This window comes from Dipodomys merriami, unplaced genomic scaffold (assembly GCF_024711535.1).
Source record: "Dipodomys merriami isolate MVZ:Mamm:240054 unplaced genomic scaffold, mDipMer1.0.p SCAF_122, whole genome shotgun sequence".
Classification (NCBI taxonomy): domain Eukaryota; kingdom Metazoa; phylum Chordata; class Mammalia; order Rodentia; family Heteromyidae; genus Dipodomys; species Dipodomys merriami.
This window is the reverse complement of record NW_027202516.1, coordinates 190,001-200,922: the sequence shown is the minus strand read 5'-3', so window position 1 is coordinate 200,922 and position 10,922 is coordinate 190,001. Positions and strand designations below refer to the sequence as shown.

General features: G+C 46.3%; 2 long non-coding RNA genes across 3 annotated transcripts in view; one reads left to right on the top strand and one right to left on the bottom strand.

The window, feature by feature from the left end:
• Positions 1–518: 518 nt before the first annotated feature.
• LOC138823705 (uncharacterized) overlaps positions 519–10,922 on the top strand; it is a 15,577-nt gene continuing 5,173 nt past the window's right edge. Inside the window, exons 1-2 of the long non-coding RNA XR_011370884.1 lie at positions 519–835; positions 1,015–1,187. This is a non-coding gene — a long non-coding RNA (uncharacterized lncRNA). The remainder of the gene's footprint in view (positions 836–1,014; positions 1,188–10,922) is intronic.
• The window catches only part of LOC138823704 (uncharacterized), a 6,546-nt gene continuing 5,790 nt past the window's right edge, over positions 10,167–10,922 (bottom strand). For both annotated transcript variants that reach the window (XR_011370883.1, XR_011370882.1), the window contains one exon: positions 10,167–10,634. This is a non-coding gene — a long non-coding RNA (uncharacterized lncRNA). The remainder of the gene's footprint in view (positions 10,635–10,922) is intronic.

Genomic DNA, 10,922 nt, shown 5'->3' with positions numbered 1-10,922 from the left:
GGATACGATGTAATGAAATCATTACATCTTCCATGGAAACCGACAAACCAGGCTGCAGAACCGGAGCGTTGAGAAGCACTGCATTGTCTTGAGGTGAAGAGGAGATGCAGAAAAGTAATCAATAAAGCAAACCTGATTTATAGGGATGGGGGTGTGCCGTGATGTTTGCACCGGCAGCAGGAGCGCAGCACTGCTGGTGGAGTGACTTTCGCAACAGAAACCTGTGTGGCGCAGCTCTGGCAGCTGGACGCATGCCGGGGCCTGGCCGGTGCTTGCGGGAGGGGGGGCAGGTGCCGGGGCCTGGCCAGTCCTTGGGGGGGCGGGAAGGAGCAGTTGCCCTGCCCTGGGCCTGGGCCTTCCGGGACTCTGCCCTGGTCCCCTCAGAGATGCCAGAGCCGACGCGTCTTCACAGCTCCCCCTGTTCCTGTGTAAGTCTGTGTGCCTAAATTTTCTAATCTCATTTTAATTTGGTTTTAAGGATTTCAATTTATATTGTCTGAAAAACCCCTCAGGTTTCCAAATACGGTCGCGTTCTGAGACCCGGGGCTTTCCCACTGAGTGGGTCGTTTCCAGGGAGACGCAGCTCCCAGGTCTCACGTGACCCTCCACACCACCCGTGAAACCGTCCGCACCAGGCTCTGAATGAACTCGGCCGACGCCCCGCTCTGGAGGAGGACAGAGGGACACACAGCCTGAAGGACCTGAACTCAGCCCCACCCTTCCTGCTGCGAGACGCTAAGGGCCGCAGCGCCCCTAACCCTCGGCTTCCTCCACTGTCGGGGAGACCTGACGGCACGGGCAGGACAGGGCCGTGCTGCGTCCACACTGCCCGGAGGTCAGAGGCCGGCACAGGAGGGGGCCTGGGGTCAGAGGCCGGCACAGGAGGGGGCCTGGGGTCAGAGGCCGGCACAGGAGGGGGCCTGGGGTCAGAGGCCGGCACAGGAGGGGGCCTGGGGTCAGAGGCGGGGTGGGGTGTGGACACTGGGCATTACTGACGCAGACCTCCCCTCTCAGTCCCCCGGGACGCTCCAGGAGGCGTGAGCCAGAAAGTTCACTGAACTAAGCGGAGGAGAGCGAGGCGCAGAGATGGAACTCGCCGCGTGTTTGTAAATGCACACATGCAGCGCGGTGTCCACACCCAAACCTCCCGGCTCCCGGAACTGCGATTCCCTCAAGCTCAGAAGCAGGTGAGAACTTAAGTACGTGCACAGGCAGGAACCTGTGTCTGGGGAGAACCCGGCAGGAGGCGAGGCCGCAGGCAAAGCCGGCTCACGGGGCAGAGGCAGGAGGCACGCGGCCGCTGGACGGCTGCTCACGGGGCAGAGGCAGGAGGCTGGACGGCTGCTCACGGGGCAGAGGCAGGAGGCGAGGCCGCTGGACGGCTGCTCACGGGGCAGAGGCAGGAGGCTGGACTGCTGCTCACAGGGCAGAGGCAGGAGGCGAGGCCGCTGGACGGCTGCTCACGGGGCAGAGGCAGGAGGCTGGACGGCTGCTCACAGGGCAGAGGCAGGAGGCGAGGCCGCTGGACGGCTGCTCACGGGGCAGAGGCAGGAGGCTGGACGGCTGCTCACGGGGCAGAGGCAGGAGGCGAGGCCGCTGGACGGCTGCTCACGGGGCAGAGGCAGGAGGCTGGACGGCTGCTCTTGATGCTCTGCGTGCAGGGCAAGGGTGCGAGCTAGCGTCCAACTGAGGATGTTGCGAACAACTGTACACAACATGCCACAACATAAAACGTGGGGCGATATGTAGCATTTTCCAGCGCAAAAGATGGGTAAAATCCATTGTGTCTATACCACATTTTTGTGATCCACGTCCCAGGGCTTTCTGAGCTGATTCTATACCTTGGCTATGGTGAAGAAATGGAAAGAGTTGCAAAAAAAAAAAAAATTAAGTGAAGTCAGTCACGCCAGAGAGACAAAGGACCCGTGTTCCTCACATGTGGCAGCCGTGTGTGTACAACGTATTAGCCGAGGTGCGGTAGCGTCAAGGGAGATCTCAAGTCATGTAATTCCCTAGAAAGCCAAAACCAGCATCCAGCCAAATTAAACACCAGGAAGCGGCATTCAAAAGAGCTGCGGCCAAGGGGGGCGGACGAAGAGGAGAAGAGGGGGGTGCGCTGTCAGGGCGTCCACTCCCAGGGCCGAACTCCACAGCGCTGACGGTCATGAGAAACACGTAACTCAAAAGTACCTGCGACAGCTCTGGTGGCTAATGAACACTTCAGACATTGAGTTTTACTGCCTGCTCCAGAATTCTCCAGGAGGGTGCACAGACCCCACATCGGAAGCCGGGTCTCATCAAGAGCCTTCCTGCCAGCATGCGCTCTGCGCAGTTGTGCAAACAAATGCAGCACCTTACAACTCACTTTTTGCCAACTCTGAGTAACTCATCTGCCATCCTGCCGCAGTCATGATCCTCCCAACATCATGAGGATCCGCCTGACAGCCTGAACCAGCCTGGCCGTCCTGACAGAGGGGTGAGGGCCCAGACTCCACCTGACAGCCTGAACCAGCCTGGCCGTCCTGACAGAGGACACCAGGGCCCAGACTCCACCTGACAGCCTGAACCAGCCTGGCCGTCCCTTCCCAGTCCAGCCGCCTCTGTCGCTAAAAAGTCATGTTCTGTTACTTTGTTCTTTTGTACTCCAATGAGCCATGAGCCTGTGTCTTCTTACGCCTGAAGTACATTTCTCCACATTTCCTGTTAGTCACTACACACCCCTGAAGCTCCTCTTTTCTGGAAACTCTGAGGAAGGTGCTCCTGTGATGACAGATCTCAGCACTTGTTTCTGTCAGTGAAATCTTGTTTCATTTAACGTGCTACGTGTCTGTCCCCTGTTAGCCACAATACCTAGAGATATACATGGAGTAACTTACCTTGGCTCTCTCTCTTTGTACATAGCACGAGTTGGTTCACAGTGTATTCTCCACAAACACGAGTTTAAATGGGCTGTGGAGATGGTGAGTAACCAGAATCATTGCATGGGAAATTGCCCCACTATGTTTACATAACCCCTGGGAGTCTACAACTTGGAATCTTTATTCTGAATTATCTTGTGGCCCAAACTAGGTAGAAAATTATTCCTCTGTGACCCAAAGCAGGTGCTTTAGCTCTTGACTGGAAAGTTGATTTCCTGGATGAGAAGGAGTTTAGAAGACAGAGCCCTGACTGCACGGCCACGGCCACCCTGACTGACTGCACGGCCACCCTGACTGACTGCACGGCCACCCTGACTGACTGCACGGCCACCCTGACTGACTGCATGGCCACCCTGACTGACTGCATGGCCACGGCCACCCTGACTGCACGGCCACGGCCACCCTGACTGCACAGCCACCCTGACTGACTGCACGGCCACGGCCACCCTGACTGACTGCATGGCCACCTTGACTGACTGTATGGCCACCCTGACTGACTGCATGGCCACCCTGACTGCACGGCCACCCTGACTGACTGCACGGCCACCCTGACTGACTGCATGGCCACCCTGACTGCACGGCCACCCTGACTGACTGCATGGCCACGGCCACCCTGACTGACTGCATGGCCACCCTGACTGACTGCATGGCCACCCTGACTGACTGCATGGCCACCCTGACTGACTGCATGGCCACGGCCACCCTGACTGCACGGCCACCCTGACTGACTGCATGGCCACCCTGACTGACTGCATGGCCACGGCCACCCTGACTGCACGGCCACGGCCACCCTGACTGCACGGCCACCCTGACTGACTGCATGGCCACCCTGACTGCACGGCCACCCTGACTGACTGCATGGCCACGGCCACCCTGACTGACTGCACGGCCACCCTGACTGACTGCATGGCCACCCTGACATCTCTGGATGTGCCCACTGATTCCAGAAGTCCTCGTATATTAACGCCCACTGTCTGCTGACTATCAAGATACAACTTGCATTAAATTTTATGTTTTATAATTAAGATGATAGAAATTTATTAAACCTAAAATTGGAGTTGTGGTAAACATGAACGTGAGAGTTTGAGATTATTATAAATTTTGGAACCAAATGGAAAAAAGCTCCAATCTGTCATTACGACACTCAGGGGTGATGTACAACTTGTCAGAACTGATGAGCTGACATCTAAGGGATAATCCTGAAAACAGAAGCATGAATTGTATTTAATATACCATCAACAAAAAAGCTGGTAAATTAGGGATTTGAAAAACATGAAACAGGATAAAAATCTAACTGAAAGTGTAAGGTTTCTGAATAAGATACTGAAATATAGACACAGAAGATTCATTAAATAGACACAATATTTGTAAAAATAAAAGTAATTTTAATAAAAAAAAAATCTCAAGAGAAGGCTGGGTACGAAATGCAGTCATGAAGCTTCTTGTGCGTGGGCCCTGGGTTCAATCCTCAATGTTACAAGAAAAGATACTTAGAAGCCTATATAATAGAAAAATCCAAAGGAGCATTTCATAGAAATAAATGCGGGCTTTAAATTCTTATGGAAGAAACAAGATACTTGTTTTTGTTTTTGTTTTTTGGGGTTTTTTTTTGTCTGGTTGTGGGGCCTGAACTCTCAGCCTGGGCGCTGCCCTCAGCTCTTCAGCTCAAGGCTAGTGCTCTACCACTTGAGCCACAGCCCCACTTCCAGCTTTTTTCTTTTTGCTTATGTGGTACTGAGGAATCGAACCCAGGGCCTCATGCATGCAAGGCAAACGCTCTACCACTGAGCCACCTTCCCAGCCCAAAACAAGATACTTGTAAAGAAAGTAAAGTAACAAGATTATTGGACCAAAAGACTAACTCTAACGGATTACAACAGAGATCAAATGGTGATGATCTGGAAGTGGGCAGGTGACACAAAGTCGTATCATGATGTACACGGGACATAGGAGCAGACACACACATGCGCACACATGCACACACACACAAATGCACGCACGCACGCCAGTCACAGGACTACCACACTAATCAAGCGGGAAACAGCTACATTCAAAATGCTGATGCCTCATCAGAAAAAATAACTAGGTCCTACTGTTGCAAGAAAAAGAAAAGCATTTAAGAACTTAAGTATGCATGGGAGCACTGCAAAATATTTGTCAAAATACAGCAAATGTCTTTATTACCTTGAAAAAGAGAAGTAAGTTTTAGATATTTAGATGAATAGATAGGAGAATGGGTGGGTGATAGATTAAAATAGATAGAAGATAGATTACACATAGATAGATAGATGATAGATAGATAGATAGATAGATAGATAGATGATAGATAGATAGATAGATAGATAGATAGATACATCACACACATACTATTTTTAAAATCCAGGCTAGCTGTATGGAGATGTAACATTGAAATCTTCCCACTAGTGTAACTGATATAAACCAATGTTTTTTAAAAATTCATGATTTATCAGAAGACCTTGAAAGGCCTACCAGGGACATCAAAGACAGTCTAAGAATATAATATCCTATATTTTAGGATAGCTTTTTTTGGATGACTTTTTATGACTATTCTTTCTTTAATCAAATTTTAAAGTCTTAAACAGTGCAAAAATGTTTTTGAACTTGTTGTAGTTTACAGATGAATGAGACCCAAGATCTCATTTTTTGTCTGTTACACTAATACTGTGTTTCCCTGACATACTGTTGTACTCTACTGCCTCAAAGAACAAGTTTTCTATTGATGAAGTAGATAACTCTAATTTCTGCTTAGAGGAATTTCTAATCAATACATGGGAGATGAAAGGTTGTAGATTTTCTAAGTTTAGATTTGCACTTAGTTCCATTTCAGCTGTATTACATCAACCAGTAAGACACTATATATGACTTTCCTGACAACAAATTAAGTTGTTGTGTGCAAATTATGAATGTTTAAAAATTTCTCAAAAGAGGAAAACTCAACCTGGTGCAATCTTGGTCCTTCCTGCTGGATACTTGAGGGGAGTTTTTTGTTTGTTTTTTGTTATTTTGGGGTTTTTTGTGTTTTTTTTTTTTTTTAGCCAGTCCTGGGGCTTGAACTCAGGGCCTGGGTGCTGTCCCTGAGCTTCTTTTACTCAAGGCTAGCACTCTACCACTCGAGCCATAGCACCACTTCTGGCTTTTTCTGTTTGTGTGGTGCTGAGGAATCAAGCCCAGGGCTTCATGCATGGTAGACAAGCACTCTACCACTGAGCCACCTTCCCAGCCCTTGACAGTTGTTAGTGTTAGTGTTTAAAGATTTCCAATTCAACCCCAGAACAAAAATTAAAACATGAGCCAGGTGCGGTGGCTCACACCTGTCATCCTAGCCACTCAGGAGGCTGAGATCTGAGGATTGTGGTTCAAAGCCAGCCTGGGCAGAAAAGCCCGTGAGACTCTTATCTCCAATTAACCACTGGAAAACCGGAGGTGGCGCTGTGGCTCACGCGGTCGAGCGCTGGCCTTGAGCTGAAGAGCCGAGGACAGCGCCCAGGCCCAGTGAGACAGGCTTCGTCAATGCTTCCTATGAGAAAACGGAATTAATCAAAATAGCCGTTATCTAAGTGCACCTTCTGTCCCATCAGCCAGAAGAGAGGGCTGCGCGGGCAGCTGTCCTCTCCCCGCTCAGCCCTGCCGATTCTCGGACTGTTAACATTCACTTCGCTAAAAACACACATGAATACTTAAAGGGCCATCCTAGCCGGCCTGCAGACCTGTCCCCTGTCCACTCCCTCGGGCCTGGTGGAGGTGGAGCCCACACTGCCTGATTACAGAACTGCAGCCCCCGCTGCTTCCCAGCGCGGCTCCTTCGAGCCCTGACACGCAAGGCCCACAAGTGTTCCACAAATGCTGAGCTGTGTGTGTGCCCCGCGACTCTCGGCAAACACCCACAAGGATTTCCCAAAGAGAAATCACTGAGTTAGAACCTTACTATGACCAGCCCAGAGTTTCCTGAGATAAAAGGCTGCAAGCACAAGCATCCTGATGCTGCTTTATCACCCAATAAACTACAAGGTTATAGATTAGTCAACCTGATAAAACCATGGATGGTTTTGTGGTTCTGCGATCAGTGTGCAAGAATCTTTATAGCGCCGTAAAACACGAGACAGCTTTACAACCCAAGACCAAACCTGTGATAAAGGGAAAAAGGAAGAGAAGCACACACATGAAAAGAAAGTCTTCAGAAGTCACAGAAAGATGTATTTATGCATTAAAGCCATACACATTTAGAATCCAAACCAACAAAGTGGAGGTAGTAAGAATGATTTGCCGAAGGTATGAAACACACAGAGTTAATGCTCATTGTAATGAGACCCTAAGGGGCTGTTGGGCCCTAGGTACTTTCAGAAAACGAAGCACACATTACGTCTTACACATTACATGTTAATCGTGTCTTTATGAAAAAGCTAGTTCTTTAAAACCGAAAATTGCAATGGTTAATTAAAAGATTTAGTTTAAATATTATATACTTCATTTTTCATCATTTACTTCATTAACAGACTTAAAGTTACAATTTTTAAGACATCCATCCAAAGAAAGAAGGAGGACACATTTGTTAGAAAATGGAAGGACTTGGAACAAAATCATATTAAGTGAAGCAAACCAGACCCAAAAAAACATAGGCCCCATGGTTTCCCTTATTTGTAATAAATAGTATCTGTCTAGGATAATCTTAGCAGGGAAGCAGAGTAGCGCAATAGCTATTCTCTATATAATATTACATATTATATATAAGATGAACTTCAAGACATGTTGTTCTTAATGTACTATGTGATTTCTTTTTCTTTGTGTGTTCCCTGCTTTGGTTTATCCCCTGCTGTCACTATATTCAGTTTTGGTATCCTGGGTATTGTATATACTTTATCTGAATTAGGGCAGGGAAGGGGAACAGCAAAATGGTGAGACAAAGGACAAGGGGAGCCAATGCAGCAGCCATACTCACAATATGTTGGAAATGATCTGTATAACTTGGGGAGGGTTGGGGGGAGAGGGAGGGAAATGAGGGAGGGGTACCGAGTTAGGCAGTTACGTAGGTAACTGTAACCCTCTGTACATCACCTTGACAATAAAATTTTTAAAAAAGGAGGAAGAGGGCAAAAGGGAAGTCAAGGTAGCCCATGGATGCCTGGCTCTAGCCTCTATTTTGCACTTTTTCAAACATGAGTATTATGCCTTGTCTTTTAGGGCCATAGCTTTAGCATTCATATCCTCTGATTTCCAAACACACTGAAATTTGACAACTGTATCCAAGTTTACTTTGGAGATTTCAATTGATTCATCAATTTTCCATGAGAAATACAAGAACATTTACAATAGTGTGCTTGGTTGTTTTTTTCTTTTCCAAATCTGATTGTTTGCAATATGACACTTAAATCATAGTCTTCATACTAAAAAATCAGCATTTTAAAAATGAAAAAAGTGTTAGGATTTCCATGCTAACCATCCAGCCCTTCAAGTGAGCTCTTTTTCAGTACTACTTACTACAAAACTGAAATGAGATAGCATTTTTGCATATGGTATTTGAATTATGACTTTGTGGTGATGACTGATAGGTGTGGGTGACCAGAGAATGCCGTGGGAAAGTGGTAGGTGCCCCAGCATTTCTCTGCATCAAGTGTCTATGGTTTTGGATTATTAATGATAACTCTACACTACTGGAAAGCAGTGCCCCGGAACGCTGTGTGTTCTCTGGAGATGAACTGATTTCTCAGAGCACTGAAGACATCTATTTTACTGAAAAGAAACAAATCACCTCTGGGAACCAAGAGCACACTGCCTGGAGAGACCATTGTTCATACATTTTCATTCCTGTTAGAAATTCAACATGCTTGCTTTATAAAATCACCGCCACATTAGATTAAATCAGAGGGGATGGCTTTTCTTTATTACACTACTTTTGCGTTGCTTATTTATATTTTATGCTTCTCAGACTTTTACTTTAAATTTCATTTTAGAACATATCATAGATTAATGTGTCAGAAACAATTCAAATCAAAAAACTCTTGATATTGTATTTGGAATGAAGCTTGTGCACCTGAATTTAGCCTACCATCTCCACTAATAAACATATAGAATATAACATCAGACGCTGAAAGCCATGGGACTGTATTCCAGATCTGTTCTCTTTTTTCTTCCATAGTATTAACATCTTCTTAAGCCCCCTTAAAATTGAACCACTTAAAAATTCAATGGCGGCCGGTGCTGGTGGCTCACGCCTGTACTCCTAGCTACTCAGGAGGCTGAGATCTGAGGATCACAGTTCAAAGCCAGCACAGACAGAAACATTCCAAGAAACTCTTATCTCCAATAAACCACTCAGAAAAGCAGAAGTGGTGCTGTGGCTCAAGCAGTAGAGCGCTCACCTTGAGCTGAAGAGCTGAGGGACAGCGCCCAGGCCCAGAGTTCAAGCCACGACCAACCAAAAAAAAAATCAATGGGTGGATTTAATACTTCTAAAAACAGTGTCATATATTATGTATGTATGCATTTCAAAACAAGATGGCTACCTGCGAACTCTCGCCCACAGCCGAGCTCAGTTCCACACTCTGGGCACTGGCTGGTGTATCCCTGCTGAATGTACTCTCTTTGGACAAACGTAACCCTAACCTCCAACCCAACAGCTGACTAGTCCAGAGCCAGCCGCCCTCTCGTCTTGTCTGGTGTTTCTACCTTATGAAACCACTGTGATTAGCTTCTACAGAAGAATGGAGGTGGTGGTGCTCATTTGCTGCCTGTATTTTCTTGTTCAATCAACAAATGCTATACTTCATTTTATTCTCTAAAGTGTGTCATTTCTATATCAAAGTAACTTACAGATTTCTGCATGCAATATTTATCATCATTAGTTACAAGAGTCATGAAATGCTATTACATGCCTCAACCATGATTTCCATTTATACTTTAACATAAATGACTGGAAACCAATATGTCCACACTACTGGAAAATGTAATTTAAAGTGCATATCTTGCTATCATCTTTGTGTCTGATCAACATACTCTAAACCAATAGTGTGTTGAAAGATGCTCAGTGGAATCCATACAATATCTTTCTAAAATATTTTTAAGTTATATAATTTTAAATTTCTTGCCCTTTTACTCATATTCTGTGAAGTCATAATAGTCAGGAAAAGCAGTAAATTTCTCAATTCCTCAAAAAATGCACTCTCAAGATTCAATAAAATATTTAAAGTGGTTCTTATGGTCTCAGACACTCAGATTTTAGTTGTGGTTTAATTACATAACTTCAGTCGCATTAATGACTCGTTTGTTTCCTTTTTCTCTTTCTTTTTTTATTATTTTCTCCAAGTAGTTGTACAAAGTGGTTTCATTCAACATGTCACTTCATGAGGCCCGTGCATCTTGATCCGTCGTTTCTCTCCCCTCTACCTTATCCCCACCCGTCCTCTCCCGAATGAACCACGTGTTCTGGTTTTGTTCTTCACACGTTATGTGTGGTGTATGTAAAGCAGGTCCTGCTGGCTTACACAGGGCAAGAATCTTCATCAACCCACATCTCACCCTTCATCCAGTGTTCTTCAACTTCATGCTGCCTTGAAGTGGAAGAGGAGGGAGAATTTCATAAAAGCTATTCTCCAGCGAAACACTGGCCAAATTGTGAGCAACCCAGAGTGGAGCTATTCATAGGACTTGCACTTAGATACAAAAATTCAATCATTTGAGCCAGGTGCTGGTGGCTCACACCTGTAAAAATTCAATGGGTGGATTTAATACTTCTAAAAACAGCATCATATATTATGTACGTATGCATTTCAAAACAAGACCGCTTTTCAGGACGCTGAAATCTGAGGATCATGATTTGAAACCAGCCCAGAAAAGTCCTGTGAGACTCTTATCTCCAGTTAACCACTCAAAAAAAAAAAAAAAAAAAAAAACCAGAAATAGAGCTGTGGCTCAAGTGTTAGAGCGCTAGTCTTGAGCTTAAGAAAGGCAGAAGCAGCATCCAGGCCCTGAGCTTCAGCCCCATGACAG